The 18621-nt window shown below is 57.6% G+C and overlaps 2 long non-coding RNA genes across 2 annotated transcripts in view; one reads left to right on the forward strand and one right to left on the reverse strand.

The window, feature by feature from the left end:
• LOC310897992 overlaps window positions 1–18621 on the reverse strand; it is a 927268-nt gene that overhangs the window by 399965 nt on the left and 508682 nt on the right. The gene's annotated exons all lie outside the window — the stretch shown is intronic.
• Window positions 1–18621, forward strand: part of LOC310897993 — a 106005-nt gene that overhangs the window by 65769 nt on the left and 21615 nt on the right. The window lies entirely within an intron of this gene.

The raw sequence follows: 18621 nt of genomic DNA on the forward strand, positions 1-18621 counted from the left end.
CCCAGTAGTGACAGTGCACTCTCTGGACTCACTGCAGTGCATCCCCAGTGGGGCCAGTGCACTCTCTGGACTCACTGCGCTGCATCCCCAGTGGTGCCAGTGCACTCTCTGGACTCACTGCACTGCATCGCCAGTGCACTCTCTGGACTCACTGCAGGGCATCCCCGGTGGACCCAGTGTACTCTCAGGACTCACTGCAGTGCATCCCCAGTGGAGCCAGTGCACTCTCTGGACTCACTGCAGTGCATCCCCAGTGGAGCCAGTGCACTCTCTGGACTCACTGCAGTACATCCGCAGTGGTGACATTGCACTCTCTGGACTCACTGCACTGCATCCCCAGTGGTGCCAGTGCACTCTCTGGACTCACTGCACTGCATCCCCAGTGCTGCCAGTGCACTCTCTTGAGTCACTGCACTGCAGCCCCGGTGGTGCCATTGCAATCTCTGGACTCACTGCACTGCATCCCCAGTGGTGCCAGTGCACTGTGTGGACTCACTGTACTGCATCCCCAGTGGTGCCAGTGCAATCTCTGGACTCACTGCAGTGCATCCCCAGTGGTGCCTCTGCACTCTCTGGACTCACTGAAGTGCATTCTCAGTGGTGCCAGTGCACTCTCTGGACTCATTGCACCGCATCCACAGTAGTGACAGTGCACTCTCTGGACTCACTGCACTGCATCCCCAGTGGTGCCAGTGCACTCTCTGGACTCACTGCAGTGCATCCCCAGTGGTGCCAGTGCACTCTCTGGACTCACTGCACTGCATCCCCAGTGGTGCCAGTGCGCTCTCTGGAGTCACTGCACTGCATCCCCAGTGGTGCCAGTGCAATCTCTGGACTCACTGCACTGCATCCCCAGTGGTGCCAGTGCAATCTCTGGACTCACTGCACTGCATCCCCAGTGGTGCCAGTGCACTCTCTGGACTCACTGAAGTGCATTCTCAGTGGTGCCAGTGCACTCTCTGGACTCACTGCACTGCATCCGCACTGGTGCCAGTGAACTATGTGGACTCACTGAACTGCATCCCCACTGGAGCCAGTGCAATCTCTGGACTCACTGCAGTGCATCCCCAGTGGTGCCAGTGCACTCTCTGGACTCACTGAAGTGCATTATCAGTGGTGCCAGTGCACTCTCTGGACTCACTGCACCTCATCCCCAGTAGTGACAGTGCACTCTCTGGACTCACTGCAGTGCATCCACAGTGGGGCCAGTGCACTCTCTGGACTCACTGCGCTGCATCCCCAGTGGTGCCAGTGCACTCTCTGGACTCACTGCACCGCATCGCCAGTGCACTCTCTGGACTCACTGCAGGGCATCCCCGGTGGACCCAGTGCAATCTCTGGACTCACTGCACTGCATCCCCAGTGGTGGCAGTGCACTCTCTGGACACACTGCACTGCATCCCCTGTGGTTCCAGCGCAGTCTCTGGACACACTGCACTGCATCCCCAGTAGTGCTAGTGCACTCCCTGGACTCACTGCAGTGCATCCCCAGTGGTGCCAGTGCACTCTCTGGACTCACTGAAGTGCATTCTCAGTGGTGCCAGTGCACTCTCTGGACTCACTTCAGTGCATCCCCAGTGGTGCCAGTACACTCTCTGGACTCACTGCAGTGCATCACCTGTAGTGCCAGTACACTCTCTGGACACACTGAAGTGCATTCTCAGTGGTGCCAGTGCACTCTCTGTTCTCACTGCGCTGCATCCCCAGTGGTGCCAGTACACTCACTGGATTCACTGCACTGCATCCCTAGTGGTGCCAGGGCACTCTCTGCAGACACTGCAGTGCATCCCCAAAGGTGACAGTGCACTCTCTGGACTCACTGCACTGCATCCCCAGTGGTGCCAGTGCACTCTATGGACTCACTGCACTACTCCAGCCGCGGCAGTCGCTCCAGCCGCGGTAGCCCTCCAGCCTCGGCAGCCGCGGCAGCCGCGGCAGCCGCTCCAGCCGCGGCAGCCGCTCCGTCCGCGGCATACGCGGCAGACTCTCCAACCGCGGCAGCCGCACCAGCCGCGGAAGCCGCGGCAGCCGCTCCAAACGCGGCAGGCGCTCCAACCGCGGCAACCGCTCCAGCCGTGGCAGCCGCTCCACTCGGTAGCGGCTGGAGCGGCTGCCGCGGCTAGAGCGGCTGGAGCGGCTGCCGCGGCTGGAGCTCCTGCCGCGTTTGGAGCGGTTGCCGCGGCTGGAGCGGCTGGAGGTGCTAACGCGGCTGGAGAGGCTGACGCGGTTGAAGCGTCTAGAGCGTCTGCCGCGGCTGGAGGGGCTACCGCGGCTGGAGCGGTTGACGCGGCTGGAGCGGAAACCGAGGCTGGAGCGCCACTCTCTGGACTCACTGCACTGCATCACCAGTGGTGCCAGTGCACTCACTGGACTCACTGCACTGCATCCCCAGTGGTGCCAGTGCACTCTCTGGACTCACTGCAGGGCATCCCCAGTGGTGCCAGTGAGCTCTCTGGACTCACTGCAGGGCATCACCTGTGGTGCCAGTGCACTCTCTGGACTCACTGAAGTGCACTGCATCCCCAGTCCTGCCAGTGCACTCTCTTGACTCACTGCACTGCATCCCCAGTGGTGCCAGTGCACTCTCTGGACTCACTGAAGTGCATTCTCAGTGGAGCCAGTGCACTCTCTGGACTCACTGCACTGCATCCCCAGTGGTGCCAGTGCACTCTCTGGACTCACTGCACTGCATCCCCAATGGTGCCAGTGCACTCTCTGGACTCACTGCAGTGCATCCCCAATGGTGCCAGTGCACTCTCTGGACTCACTGCACTGCATCCCCAGTGGTGCCAGTGCGCTCTCTGGACTCACTGCAGGGCATCCCCAGTGGTGCCAGTGCACTCTCTGGACTCACTGAAGTGCATTCTCAGTGGAGCCAGTGCACTCTATGGACTCACTGCAGTGCATCCCCAGTGGTGCCAGTACACTCACTGGACTGACTGAAGTGCAACCCCAGTGGTGTCAGTGCACTCTCAGGACTCACTGCACTGCATCCCCAGTGGTGCCAGTGCACTCCCTGGACTCACTGCACTGCTACAGCCGCGGCAGCCTCTCCAGCCGCGGTAGCCCTCCAGCCGTGGCAGCCGCTCCACTCGGTAGCGGCTGGAGCGGCTGCCGCGGCTGGAGCGGCTGGAGCGGCTGCCGCGGCTGGAGAGGCTGCCGCGGATGGAGAGGCTGGCGCGGCTGGAGGGGCTGGAGCGGCTGCCGCGGCTGGAGCGGCTGGAGCGGCTGCCGCGCCTGGAGTGTCTGCCGCGGCTGGAGGGGCTACCGCGGGGTTGACTCGGCTGGAGCGGATGCCGAGGCTGGAGCGGCACTCTCTGACTCACTGAAATGCATTCTCAGTGGTGCTAGTGCACTCTCTGGACACACTGCTCTGCATCCCCAGTGGTGCTAGTGCACTCTCTGGACTCACTGCAGTGCATCCCCAGTGGTGCCATTGCACTCTCTGGACGCACTGCACCGCATTCCCACTGGTGTCAGTGCACTCTGTGGACTCACTGCACTGCATCCCCATTGGTGCCAAAGCACTCTCTGGACTCCAGGCACCGTATCCCCAGTGGTGCCAGTGCATTCTCTGCAGTCACTGTAGTGCATTCCCAGTGTTGCCGGGGCACTCTCTGGACTCACAGCACTGCATCCCCAGTGGTGCCAGTGCACTCTCTGGACTCACTGCATTGCATCCCCAGTGGTGCCAGTGCACTCTCTGGACTCACTGCACGGCATCCCCAAGGTGCCAGTGCACTCTCTGGACTCACTGCACTGCTCCAGCCGCGGCAGCCTCTCCAGCCGCACCACCCGCGGCATCCGCTCCAGCCTCGCATCCGCTCCAGCCGCGTTAACCGCTCCATCCGCGGCAGCCGCTCCAGCCGCTCCAGCCGCGGCATCCGCTCCAGCCGCTCCAGCCGCGCAGCCGCTCCAACCTCGGCAGCCGCTCCAGCCGCGGCAGCCGCTCCAGCCGCTCCAGCCGCGGCAGCCGCTCCAGCCGCTACCGAGTGGAGCGGCTGCCACGGCTGGAGGGCTACCGCGGCTGGAGCGGCTGCCGCGGCTGTAGCAGTGCAGTGAGTCCAGGGAGTGCAAAGGCACCAGTGGGGATGGAGTGCAGTGAGTCCAAAGACTTCACTGTCACCACTGGGAATGCAGTGCAGTGAGTCCAGAGAGTGCACTGGCACCACTGGCGATGCAGTGAAGTGAGTGCAGAGAGTGCAATGGCACTACTGGGGATGCACTGCAGTGAGTCCAGAGAGTGCACTGGCACCACTGGGGATGCCCTGCAGTGAGTCCAGAGAGTGCACTGGCACCACTGGGAATGCAATACAGTGAGTCCAGGGATAGCACTGGCACCACTGGGGATGCAGTGCAGTGAGTCCAGAGAGTGCACTGGCACCACTGAGAATGCACTTCAGTGAGTCCAGAGAGTGCACTGGCACCACTGGGGATGCACTACAGTGAGTCCAGGGATAGCACTGGCACCACTGGGGATGCAGTGCAGTGAGTCCAGAGAGTGCACTGGCACCACTGGGGATGCAGTGCAGTGAGTCCAGAGAGTGCACTGGCTCCACTGAGAATGCACTTCAGTGAGTCCAGAGAGTGCACTGGCACCACTGGGGATGCAGTGCAGTGAGTCAAGAGAGTGCACTGGCAGGACTGGGGATGCAGTGCAGTGAGTCCAGAGAGTGCACTGGCACCACTGGGGATGCAGTGCAGTGAGTCAAGAGAGTGCACTGGCAGGACTGGGGTTGCAGTGCAGTGAGTCCAGAGAGTGCACTGGCACCACTGGGGATGCCCTGCAGTGAGTCCAGAGAGCGCACTGGCACCACTGGGGATGCCCTGCAGTGAGTCCAGAGAGTGCACTGGCACCACTGGGGATGCAGTGCAGTGAGTCCAGAGAGTGCACTGGCAGCACTGGGGATGCAGTGCAGTGAGTCCAGAGAGTGCACTGGCACCACAGGTGATGCACTCCAGTGAGTCCAGAGAGTGCACTTGCACCACGGGGGATGCACTGCAGTGAGTCCAGAGAGCGCACTGGCACCACTGGGGATGCACTGCAGTGAGTCCACAGAGTGCACTGGTACCACAGGGGATGCAGTGCAGTGAGTCCAGAGAGTGCACTGGCAGCACTGGGGATGCAGTGCAGTGAGTCCAGAGAGTGCACTGGCACCACTGGGGATGCAGTGCAGTGAGTCCAGAGAGTGCACTGGCACCACTGGTGATGCAGTGCAGTGAGTCCAGAGAGTGGCGCTCCAGCCTCGGTTTCCGCTCCAGCCGCGTCAACCGCTCCGGCCGCGGTAGCCCCTCCAGCCGCGGCAGACGCTCTAGACGCTCCAACCGCGTCAGCCTCTCCAGCCGCGTTAGCCCCTCCAGCCGCGGCAGCCGCTCCAGCCGCGGCAGCCGCTCCAGCCGCTCCAGCCGCGGTAACCGCTCCAAACGCGGCAGGAGCTCCAGCCGCGGCAGCCGCTCCAGCCGCTCTAGCCGCGGCAGCCGTTCCAGCCGCTACCGAGTGGAGCGGCTGCCACGGCTGGAGCGGTTGCCGCGGTTGGAGCGCCTGCCGCGTTTGGAGCGGCTGCCGCGGCTTCCGCGGCTGGAGCGGCTGCCGCGGTTGCAGAGTCCGCCGCGTATGCCGCGGACGGAGCGGCTGCCGCGGCTGGAGCGGCTGCCGCGGCTGCCGCGGCTGCCGAGGCTGGAGGGCTACCGCGGCTGGAGCGACTGCCGCGGCTGGAGTAGTGCAGTGAGTCCAGAGAGTGCACTGGCACCACTGGGGATGCAGTGCAGTGAGTCCAGAGAGTGCACTGGCACCTTTGGGAATGCACTGCAGTGTCTGCAGAGAGTGCCCTAGGGATGCAGTGCAGTGAGTCCAGGGAGTGCACTGGCACCACTGGGGATGCGGTGCAGTGAGTCCAGAGAGTGCACTGGCACCACTGGAGATGCACTTCAGTGAGTGCAGAGACTGCACTGGCACCACTGGGGATGCAGTGCAGTGAGTCCAGAGAGTGCTCTGGCACCACTGGGGATGCAGTGCAGTGAGTCCAGAGAGTGCACTGGCACCACTGGGGATGCATTGACGCGAATCCAGAGAGTGCACTGGCACCACTCGGGATGCTGTGCAGTGAGTCCAGAGAGTGCACTGGCACCACTGGGGATGCGGTGCAGTGAGTCCAGAGAGTGCACTGGAACCACTGGGGATGCGGTGGCGGGAGTCCAGAGAGTGCTTTGGCACCACTGGGGTTGCAGTACAGTGAGTCCAGAGAGTGCACTGGCACCACTGGGGATGCAGCGCAGTGACTCTAGAGAGTGCACTGGCACCACTGGGGATGCACTGCAGTGAGTCCAGAGAGTGCACTGGCACCACTCAGGGTGCAGTGCGGTGAGTCCAGAGAGTGCACTGGCACCACTGGGGATGCAGTACAGTGAGTCCAGAGAGTGCACTGGCACCACTGGGGATGCAGTGACGCGAGTCCAGAGTGCACTAGCACCACAGGGGATGCACTGCAGTGAGTCCAGAGAGTGCACTGGCACCACCGGGAATGCACTGCAGTGAGTCCAGAGAGTGCACTGGCACCACTGGGGATGCACTTCAGTGAGTCCAGAGAGTGCACTGGCAGCATTGGGGATGCAGTGACGCGAGTCCAGAGAGTGCACTGGCGCCACTGGGGATGCACTGCAGTCACTCCAGAGAGTGCACTGGCACCACTGGGGATGCAGTGCAGTGAGTCCAGAGAGTGCACTGACACCACAGGTGATGCAGTGCAGTGAGTCCAGAGAGTGCACTGGCAGCACTGGGGATGCAGTGCAGTGAGTCCAGAGAGTGCACTGGCAAAACAGATGATGCACTCCAGTGAGTCCAGAGAGTGCACTTGCACCACGGGGGATGCAGTGCAGTGACGCCAGAGAGTGCACTGGCAGCATTGGGTTGCAGTGCAGTGAGTCCAGAGAGTGCACTGGCACCACTGGGAATGCAGTGACGCGAGCCCAGAGAGTGCACTGGCACCACTGGGGATGCACTGCAGTCACTCCAGAGAGTGCACTGGCACAACTGGGGATGCAGCGCAGTGACTCTAGAGAGTGCACTGGCACCCCTGCGGATGCGGTGCAGTGAGTCCAGAGAGTGCACTGGCACCACAGGTGATGCAGTGCAGTGAGTCCAGAGAGTGCACTGGCAGCACTGGGGATGCAGTGCAGTGAGTCCAGAGAGTGCACTGGCACCACAGGTGATGCACTCCAGTGAGTACAGAGAGTGCACTTGCACCACGGGGGATGCAGTGCAGTGACGCCAGAGAGTGCACTGGCAGCATTGGGGTGCAGTGCAGTGAGTCCAGAGAGTGCACTGGCACCACTCAGGGTGCAGTGCGGTCAGTCCAGAGAGTGCACTGGCACCACTGGGGATGCAGTACAGTGAGTCCAGAGAGTGCACTGGCACCACTGGGGATGCAGTGCAGTGAGTCCAGAGAGTGCACTGGCACCACTGGGGATGCACTGCAGTGAGTCCAGAGTGCACTAGCACCACTGGGGATGCACTGCAGTGAGTCCAGAGAGTGCACTGGCACCACCGGGAATGCACTGCAGTGAGTCCAGAGAGTGCACTGGCACCACTGGGGATGCAGTGCAGTGAGTCCAGAGAGTGCACTGGCACCACTGGGGATGCACTGCAGTGAGTCCAGAGTGCACTAGCACCACTGGGGATGCACTGTAGTGAGTCCAGAGAGTGCACTGGCACCACCGGGAATGCACTGCAGTGAGTCCAGAGAGTGCACTGGCACCACTGGGGATGCAGTGACGCGAGTCCAGAGAGTGCACTGGCACCACTGGGGATGCAGTGACGCGAGTCCAGAGAGTGCACTGGCACCACTGGGGATGCACTGCAGTCACTCCAGAGAGTGCACTGGCACCACTGGGGATGCACTGCAGTGAGTCCAGAGAGAGCACTGGCACCACTGGGGATGCAGCGCAGTGACTCTAGAGAGTGCACTGGCACCACTGCGGATGCGGTGCAGTGAGTCCAAAGAGTGCACTGGCACCACAGGTGATGCAGTGCAGTGAGTCCAGAGAGTGCACTGGCACCACTGGGGATGCACTGCAGTGAGTCCAGAGAGTGCACTGGCACCACTGGGGATGCAGCGCAGTGAGTCCAGAGAGTGCACTGGCAGCACTGGGGATGCCCTGCAGTGTGTCCAGAGAGTGCACTGGCACCACTGGGGATGCACTACAGTGAGTCCAGGGATAGCACTGGCACCACTGGGGATGTAGTGCAGTGAGTCCATAGAGTGCTCTGGCACCACTGGGGATGCCCTGCAGTGAGCCCAGAGAGTGCACTGGCACCACTGGGGATGCAGTGCAGTGAGTCCAGTGAGTGCACTGGCACCACTGGGGATGCACTGCAGTGAGTCCAGAGAGTGCACTGGCACCACAGAGAATGCACTTCAGTGAGTCCAGAGAGTGCACTGGCACCACTGGGGATGCACTGCAGTGAGTCCAGAGAGTGCACTGGCACCACTGGGGATGCACTACAGTGAGTCCAGGGATAGCACTGGCACCACTGGGGATGCAGTGCAGTGAGTCCAGAGAGTGCACTGGCACCACTGGGGATGCAGTGCAGTGAGTCCAGAGAGTGCACTGGCAGCACTGATGATGCAGTACAGTGAGTCCACTGAGTGCACTGGCACAACTGGGGATGTAGTGCAGTGACTAGAGAGTGCACTGGAACTACTGGGGATGCAGTGCCGGAGGTCCAGAGAGTGCATTGGCACCACTGGGGATGCAGTGCAGTGAGCCCAGAGAGTGCACTGGCACCACTGGGGATGCGGTGCCGGGAGTCCAGAGAGTGCTTTGGCACCGCTGGGGTGCACTGCAGTTACTCCAGAGAGTGCACAGGCACCAATGGGGATGCACATCAGTGAGTCCAGAGAGTGCACTGGCACCACCTGTGATGTAGTGCAGCAAGTCCAGAGAGTTCACTGGCACCACTGGGGATGCAGTGCAGTGAGACCAGAGAGTGCACTGGCACCACTGGGGATGGACTGCAGTGAGTCCAGAGAGTGCACTGGCACCACTGGAGATGCAGTGCAATGAGTCCAGAGAGTGCACTAGCACCACTGTGGATGCAGTGCAGTCAGTCCAGAGAGTGCACGGGCTCCACTGGGGATGCACTGCAGTGAGTCCACAGAGTGCACTGGCACCACTGGGGATGCAGTGCAGTGAGTCCAGAGATCGCACTTGCTCCACTGGGGATGCACTGCAGTGAGTCCAGAGAGTGCTCTGGCACCACTGGGGATGCAGTGCAGTGAGTCCAGAGAGTGCTCTGGCACCACTGGGGATGCAGTGCAGTGAGTCCAGAGAGTGCAGTGGCACCACTGGTGATGCACTGCAGTTACTCCAGAGAGTGCACTGGCACCACTGGGGATGCGGTGCGGTGAGTCCACAGAGTGCACTGGCACCACTGGGGATGCACTGCAGTGAGTCCAGAGAGTGCACTGGCACGACTGAGAATACCCTTCAGTGAGTCCAGACAGTGTACTGGCACCACTGGGGATGCACTTCAGTGAGTCCAGAGAGCGCACTGGCACCACTGGGGATGCAGTGCAGTGAGTCCAGAGAGTGCACTTGCACCACTGAGAATGCACTTCAGTGAGTCCAAAGAGTGCACTGGCACCACTGGGGATGCACTGCAGTGAGTCCAGAGAGTGCACTGGCACCACTGGGGATGCAGTGCAGTGAGTCCAGAGAGTGCACGGGCTCCACTGGGGATGCAGTGCAGTGAGTCCAGAGAGTGCACTGGCAACACTGGGGATGCAGTGCAGTGAGTCCAGAGAGTGCACTGGCACCACTGGGGATGCAGTGCAGCGAGTCCAGAGAGTGCACTGGCACCACTGGGGATGCAGTGCAGTGAGTCCAGAGAGTGCACTGGCACCAATGGGGATGCAGTGCAGTGAGTCCAGACAGTGCACTGGCACCACTGGGGATGCAGTGCAGTGAGTCCAGAGAGTGCACTGGCACCACTGGGGATGCAGTGCAGTGAGTCCAGAGAGTGCACTGGCACCACTGGGGATGCAGTGCAGTGAGTCCAGAGAGTGCACTGGCACCACTGGAGATGCACTTCAGTGAGTGCAGAGACTACACTGGCACCACTGGGGATGCAGTGCAGTGAGTCCAGTGAGTGTACTGGCACCACTGGGGATGCACTGCAGTGAGTCCAGAGAGTGCATTGGCACCACTTGGGATGCACTGCAGTGAGTCCAGAGAGTGCACTTGCACCACTGGGGATGCAGTGCAGTGAGTCCAGAGAGTGCACTGACACCACTGGGGATGCAGTGCAGTGAGTCCAGAGAGTGCACTGGCTCCAATGGGGATGCACAGCAGTGAGTCCACAGAGTGCACTGGCACCACTGGGGATGCAGTGCAGTGAGTCCAGAGAGTGCACTGGCACCACTGGGGATGCAGTACAGTGAGTCCAGAGAGTGCACTGGCACCACTGGGGATGCACTGCAGTGAGTCCAGAGAGTGCATTGGCACCACTGGGGATGCAGTGCAGTGAGTCCAGAGAGTGCACTGGCACCATTGGAGATGCAGTGCAGTGAGTCCAGAGAGTGCACTGGCACCACTGGGGATGCAGTGCAGTGAGTCCAGAGAGTGCACTGGCACCACTGGGGATGCACTGCAGTGAGTCCAGAGAGTGCACTGGCACCACTGGGGATGCAGTGCAGTGAGTCCAGAGAGTGCATTGGCACCACTTGGGATGCACTGCAGTGAGTCCAGAGAGTGCACTTGCACCACTGGGGATGCAGTGCAGTGAGTCCAGAGAGTGCACTGGCACCACTGGGGATGCAGTGCAGTGAGTCCAGAGAGTGCACTGGCACCAATGGGGATGCACTTCAGTGAGTCCACAGAGTGCACTGGCACCACTGGGGATGCAGTGCAGTGAGTCCAGTGAGTGTACTGCCACCACTGGGGATGCACTGCAGTGAGTCCAGAGAGTGCACTGGCACCACTTGGGATGCACTGCAGTGAGTCCAGAGAGTGCACTTGCACCACTGGGGATGCAGTGCAGTGAGTCCAGAGAGTGCACTGGCACCAGAGGGAATGCACTGCAGTGAGTCCAGTGAGTGCACTGGCACCACTGGGGATGCAGTGCAGTGAGTCCAGAGATTGCACTGGCACAACTGGGGATGCAGTGCAGTGAGTCCAGAGAGTGCACTGACACCACTGGGGATGCAGTGCAGTGAGTCCAGAGAGTGCACTGGCACCACTGGGGATGCACTGCAGTGAGTCCAGAGAGTGTACTGGCACCACTGGGGATGCACTGAAGTGAGTCCAGAGAGTGCACTGGCACCACTGGGGATGCAGTGCAGTGAGTCCAGAGAGTGCACTGGCACCACTGGGAATGCACTGCAGTGAGTCCACAGAGTACACTAGCACCACTGGGGATGCAGTGCAGTGAATCCAGAGAGTGCGCTGGAACCACTGGGGATGCAGTGCAGTGAGTCCAGAGAGTGCACTGGCACCACTGGGGATGCAGTACAGTGAGTCCAGAGAGTGCACTGGCACCAGTGGGGATGCACTGCAGTGAGTCCAGTGAGTGCACTGGCACCACTGGGGATGCAGTGCAGTGAGTCGAGAGAGTGCACTGGCACCACTGGGGAAGCAGTGCAGTGAGTCCAGAGAGTGCAGTGGCACCACTAGGGATGCAGTGCAGTGAGTCCAGAGAGTGCACTGGCAGCACTGGGGATGCCCTGCAGTGAGTCCAGAGTGTGCACTGGCACCACTGGGGATGCAGTTCAGTGAGTCCAGAGAGTGCACTGGCACCACTGGGGATGCAGTGCAGTGAGTCCAGAGAGTGCACTGGCACCACTGAGAATGCACTTCAGTGAGTCCAGAGAGTGCACTGGCACCACTGGGGATGCACTGCAGTGACTCCAGAGAGCGCACAGGCAACACTGGGGATGCAGTGCAGTGAGTCCAGAGAGTGCACTGGCACCACTGGGGATGCTCTGCAGTGAGCCCAGAGAGTGCACTGGCACCAGTGGGGATGTACTGCAGTGAGTCCAGTGAGTGCACTGGCACCACTGAGAATGCACTTCAGTGAGTCCAGAGAGTGCAGAGGCACCACTGGTGATGCAGCTTAGTGAGTCCAGAGAGTGCACTGGCACCACTGGGGATGCAGTGCAGTGAGTCCAGAGAGTGTACTGGCACCACTGGGGATGCACTGCAGTGAGTCCAGTGAGTGCACTGGCACCACTGGGGAAGCAGTGCAGTGAGTCCAGAGAGTGCAGAGGCACCACTGGTGATGCAGTGCAGTGAGTCCAGAGAGTGCACTGGCACCACTGGGGATGCAGTGCAGTGAGTCCAGTGAGTGTACTGGCACCACTGGGGATGCACTGCAGTGAGTCCAGAGAGTGCAGAGGCACCACTGGTGATGCAGTTTAGTGAGTCCAGAGAGTGCACTGGCACCACTGGGGATGCAGTGCAGTGAGTCCAGAGAGTGCACTGGCACCACTGGGGATGCAGTGCAGTGAGTCCAGAGAGTGCACTGGCACCAATGGGGATGCACTTCAGTGAGTCCACAGAGTGCACTGGCACCACTGGGGATGCAGTGCAGTGAGTCCAGTGAGTGTACTGCCACCACTGGGGATGCACTGCAGTGAGTCCAGAGAGTGCACTGGCACCACTTGGGATGCACTGCAGTGAGTCCAGAGAGTGCACTTGCACCACTGGGGATGCAGTGCAGTGAGTCCAGAGAGTGCACTGGCACCAGAGGGAATGCACTGCAGTGAGTCCAGTGAGTGCACTGGCACCACTGGGTATGCAGTGCAGTGAGTCCAGAGAGTGCACTGGCACCACTGGGGATGCACTGCAGTGAGTCCAGAGAGTGTACTGGCACCACTGGGGATGCACTGAAGTGAGTCCAGAGAGTGCACTGGCACCACTGGGGATGCAGTGCAGTGAGTCCAGAGAGTGCACTGGCACCACTGGGGATGCACTGCAGTGAGTCCACAGAGTACTCTAGCACCACTGGGGATGCAGTGCAGTGAATCCAGAGAGTGCGCTGGAACCACTGGGGATGCAGTGCAGTGAGTCCAGAGAGTGCACTGGCACCACTGGGGATGCAGTACAGTGAGTCCAGAGAGTGCACTGGCACCAGTGGGGATGCACTGCAGTGAGTCCAGTGAGTGCACTGGCACCACTGGGGATGCAGTGCAGTGAGTCCAGAGAGTGCACTGGCACCACTGGGGAAGCAGTGCAGTGAGTCCAGAGAGTGCAGTGGCACCACTAGGGATGCAGTGCAGTGAGTCCAGAGAGTGCACTGGCAGCACTGGGGATGCCCTGCAGTGAGTCCAGAGTGTGCACTGGCACCACTGGGGATGCAGTTCAGTGAGTCCAGAGAGTGCACTGGCACCACTGGGGATGCAGTGCAGTGAGTCCAGAGAGTGCACTGGCACCACTGAGAATGCACTTCAGTGAGTCCAGAGAGTGCACTGGCACCACTGGGGATGCAGTGCAGTGAGTCCAGAGAGTGCACTGGCACCACTGGGGATGCACTGCAGTGACTCCAGAGAGCGCACAGGCAACACTGGGGATGCAGTGCAGTGAGTCCAGAGAGTGCACTGGCACCACTGGGGATGCTCTGCAGTGAGCCCAGAGAGTGCACTGGCACCAGTGGGGATGTACTGCAGTGAGTCCAGTGAGTGCACTGGCACCACTGAGAATGCACTTCAGTGAGTCCAGAGAGTGCAGAGGCACCACTGGTGATGCAGTTTAGTGAGTCCAGAGAGTGCACTGGCACCACTGGGGATGCACTGCAGTGAGTCCAGTGAGTGTACTGGCACCACTGGGGATGCACTGCAGTGAGTCCAGTGAGTGCACTGGCACCACTGGGGAAGCAGTGCAGTGAGTCCAGAGAGTGCAGAGGCACCACTGGTGATGCAGTTTAGTGAGTCCAGAGAGTGCACTGGCACCACTGGGGATGCAGTGCAGTGAGTCCAGTGAGTGTACTGGCACCACTGGGGATGCACTGCAGTGAGTCCAGAGAGTGCACTGGCACCACTGAGAATGCACTTCAGTGAGTCCAGAGAGTGCACTGGCACCACTGGGGATGCACTTCAGTGAGTCCAGAGAGTGCACTGGCACCACTGGGGATGCACTGCAGTGAGTCCAGAGAGTGCACTGGCACCACTGGGGATGCAGTGCTGTGACTCCAGAGAGTGTACTGGCACCACTGGGGATGCTAGGCCTAGGAAGTGCTGGGGGAAGAACGTTAGGTTTACTCCTGTAAATATTACCCCGAAGTGGGCTTTTGCTCATGTTTGGTGTAGGGTAAACCCAGTGAGTAGTGGGAATCAGTGAGTAAATCCTGCTAGAATGGCAAAGACGGCGCCTATGGATAGGACGTAGTGGAAGTGGGCAACTACGTAGTACGTGTCGTGCAGGGCGATGTCTAGGGAAGAGTTTGCAAGAACGATTCCTGTTAATCCTCCGATGGTAAATAGGAAGATAAATCCTAGAGCTCATAGTATTGGGGGGGTCTCATTTGATTGTTCCTCCGTGCAGGGTGGCTAGTCAGCTAAATACTTTGATTCCGGTAGGGATGGCAATGATTATAGTGGCTGATGTAAAGTAGGCTTGGGTATCAACGTCTATTCCTACTGTAAACATGTGGTGAGCTCAGACGATGAATCCTAGGAAGCCGATGGATAGTATGGCTCAGACTATTCCCATGTAGCCGAAGGGCTCCTTTTTGCCTGAGTAGTACGTGACTACGTGTGAGATGATTCCGAACCCCGGTAGGATCAGAATATAGACTTCTGGGTGTCCGAAGAATCAGAATAGGTGTTGGTACAGGATTGGGTCTCCTCCTCCAGCGGGGTCGAAGAATGTGGTGTTTAGGTTTCGATCAGTTAGTAATATTGTAATACCGGCGGCGAGTACGGGGAGTGATAGAAGGAGTAGGATGGCGGTAATTAGTACGGATCAGACAAATAGTGGGGTTTGGTATTGTGAGAGTGCGGGGGGTTTTATGTTGATGGCTGTGGTGATAAAGTTGATGGCCCCAAGGATGGAGGAGATACCGGCTAAGTGGAGTGAGAAGATAGCCAGGTCTACTGAAGCTCCGGCGTGGGCAAGGTTACCTGCTAGGGGAGGGTAGACAGTTCAGCCTGTGCCGGCGCCAGCTTCTACAGTGGATGAGGCTAGTAGGAGGAGGAATGATGGGGGGAGGAGTCAAAAGCTTATGTTGTTTATTCGCGGGAATGCTATGTCGGGGGCACCGATTATGAGGGGGACTACTCAGTTGCCGAATCCTCCGATCATGATGGGTATGACTATAAAGAAGCTTATTACAAAGGCGTGAGCGGTAACGATTACATTGTAAATTTGGTCGTCGCCTAGGAGAGTTCCTGGTTGTCCTAGTTCTGCGCGGATTAATAGGCTGAGTGCGGTGCCGACTATTCCTGCTCATGCCCCGAAGATGAGGTACAGGGTGCCAATATCCTTATGGTTAGTGGAAAATAGTCATCGGTTGATGAAGGTGACGGGTAAGATGGCTGAGTGTTGAAGCGTTAGGCTGTAGTCCTTTTTACAGAGGTTTAATTCCTCTTCTTATCGGCTCTGTAGTGAAATTCATGTTGAGTTGCAAGCTCATCGATGCGCACTAGGGTGCGTCAGGGTCTTTGTAGGCAGAAGCCAATTGGTTTAGGCATTTAGCTGTTAACTAGAGTTTTGTGGGATCGAAGCCCATCTGTCTAGGGAGGCTTTAGCTTAATTAAAGCGTCTGACTTGCATTCAGAAGATACAGGTTAATATTCTGTAAGTCTTAATGTGCAGAAACTAAGAGGGTTTAACTCTTATTTAAGGCTTTGAAGGCCTTCGGTTTGGGGTGTTATCCTAAGTTTCTAGACAATGGCATGTATTATTGGGGACAGGGGAAGTAAGAGGATTGATAGTGAGGCAAGGACCGCAGTAGGTGTGCTTGGGGCTTTGCTAGTGTATCATTGTTTTATGTGGTTAGAGGAGTTGGGGGGAAGGGTAATTGTTGAGTGGTATGCGAGGCGTAGGTAGAAGAAGAGGCTGAGCAGTGATAGCATGGCAATTGCCATGGCTGCTGGTGTTATTTCCTGTTTAGTTAGTTCTTGGATGATAAGTCACTTTGGTATAAAGCCTGTTAATGGGGGGAGGCCTGCTAGGGATAAAAGTACTAGTATTAGGGTGGCGTTTAGCACTGGGGTTTTTGTTCATGAGGTTGTGATCATGGATAGGTTAAGGGCTTTGATTTTGTTAAGGGCTAGGAATACGGCTGATGTTATGATTGTGTATAGGTAGAAGGTAAGTAAGGCCAATTTGGGGCTGTAAACTAGGATGATGGCGATTCAGCCTAAGTGGGAGATGGACGAGAAGGCTAGGATTTTGCGTGTTTGTGTTTGGTTCAGTCCTATTCAGCCTCCTAGTGCTGTTGAGGCTAGGGCCATGGCGGTGAGTAGAGCTGGGTCGAGGGATTTGGATGTTAGTAGGAGCAGGGTTAGTGGGGGGAATTTTATGAGGGTCGAGAGTAGCAGGGCTGTTATTAGTGGCGATCCTTGTAGTACTTCTGGGAATCAGAAGTGAAATGGCACTAGGCCCAGTTTAATAGCGATTGCTGCTGTCAGTAGTAGACAGGAGGTTGGGTGGTTTATTTGTGTGATGTCTCATTGGCCGGTGACTCAGGCATTGGTTATGCTAGAGAATAGGACCAGGGCGGAAGCAGCTGCTTGGGTTAGGAAGTATTTCGTTGCGGCTTCTACTGCTCGTGGGTGGTGGGATTTGGCAATTAGGGGAATGATGGCTAGTGCGTTGATCTCCAGTCCTGTCCAGGCCAGAACTCAGTGGTTGCTGGAAATTGTGATTGTGGTGCCCAAGATGAGGCTGAAGGTTATGATTGGGGTCGCGTAAGGGTTCATTAGTAGAGGAGGGGGTTAAACCATCATTTTCGGGGTATGGGCCCGATAGCTTGATTAGCTGACTCTACTAGAAAATAATATAAGGGAAGTATGGAGAATTTTGATTTCTCTTGTGTGGGTTCAATTCCTACTTTTCTAAGGTCAACAGGAAATGAGAGGGCTGTTATACCTCTATGTTCACTTTATCATAGTGACCCTTTGTAGTTCAGGCACATTTCCTTATGTAAGGAGGTAGGCCTGCATAGCAGATAGGTATGCTGATGTGTCAGAGGCACAGAGCTAGTGTGAGGGGTAGGAAGTTTTTTCATAGTAGGTGCATTAGTTGGTCATATCGGAATCGTGGGTATGAAGCTCGGACCCATAAGAAACCAGAAGATAGTAGGAGGACTTTTGTGGCTAGGATGACGGGGAATAGTTCTGTGGGTGGCCCTAGGGCGCTTGGGTTTAGGAATATGATGGCTGTAAGTGTATTTATTAGCATAATGTTCGCATATTCAGCTAGGAAGAATAAGGCGAAGGGTCCTGCGGCGTATTCAACGTTAAACCCTGAGACTAGCTCAGATTCACCCTCTGTGAGGTCAAAAGGAGCTCGGTTTGTCTCTGCTAGGGTGGATACGTATCATATTATTGCTAGGGGTCATGAGGAGAAAATGAAGTATAGAGGCTCCTGTGCGACGGCAAAGGAGCTGAGTGTGTAGCTTCCGCTTAGTATGATTATTGATAGCAGGATTATGGCCAGTGTCACTTCGTATGAAATGGTCTGTGCTACTGCCCGTAGGGCTCCGATTAGTGCGTATTTTGAGTTCGAGGCTCAGCCTGATCATAGGACTGAGTAGACGGCTAGGCTTGACATGGCTATTAGGAAGAGAACTCCGAGGTTTAGATCTGCTAGGGGAAATGGGAGTGGTAGTGGTGCTCAAGTGGTGAGGGCTAGGACAAGGGCTAGTATTGGTATCAGAATGAATAGAAGTGGGGAAGAGGTAGAGGGTCGGATGGGCTCTTTGGTAAATAGTTTCAGTCCGTCCGCAAATGGTTGAAGTAGGCCAAAAGGCCCGACAACGTTAGGGCCTTTGCGGGATTGTATGTAGCTTAGGATTTTCCGTTCTACTAGGGTTAGGAAGGCTACGGCAATCAGGATTGGGATGATGTATAGGAGGGATATAACGAGGCAGCTTAGTGTTGTTATTTGAATCATGGGTGAAGCTAGGGAGAGGATTTGAACCTCTGGGGAAAGGGCTTAAGCCTTCTGCACTTGCCGGGCTCTGCCACTCTAGCTGGTCCTTTTCTAGGATTGAAAGTGGTGGGGGAAGGCCCTCTTCACGGTTTAGTTGGTTTCACTGCTTAGAGGGGGGGGGCGTGCTTGTGGTATTGGCCCCACTTTCCCGGTCCTTTCGTACTGGGGAGAGTGTGTCATAGATAGAAACCGACCTGGATTGCTCCGGTCTGAACTCAGATCACGTAGGACTGTTAATCGTTGAACAAACGAACCCTTAATAGCGGCTGCACCATTAGGATGTCCTGATCCAACATCGAGGTCGTAAACCCCCCTGTCGATATGGGCTCTTGAGGGGGATTGCGCTGTTATCCCTGGGGTAGCTTGGTCCATTAATCAATTATATTGGGTCTGGTCACTGTTAGCACTTTGAGGGGTAGCTCTAGGTAAAGAGGTATGGTCTTGTTTTTGGAGGATTTGTTCTCCTCCAAG

Source organism: Anser anser (assembly GCF_964211835.1).
Source record: "Anser anser genome assembly, chromosome: 3".
Lineage (NCBI taxonomy): Eukaryota > Metazoa > Chordata > Aves > Anseriformes > Anatidae > Anser > Anser anser.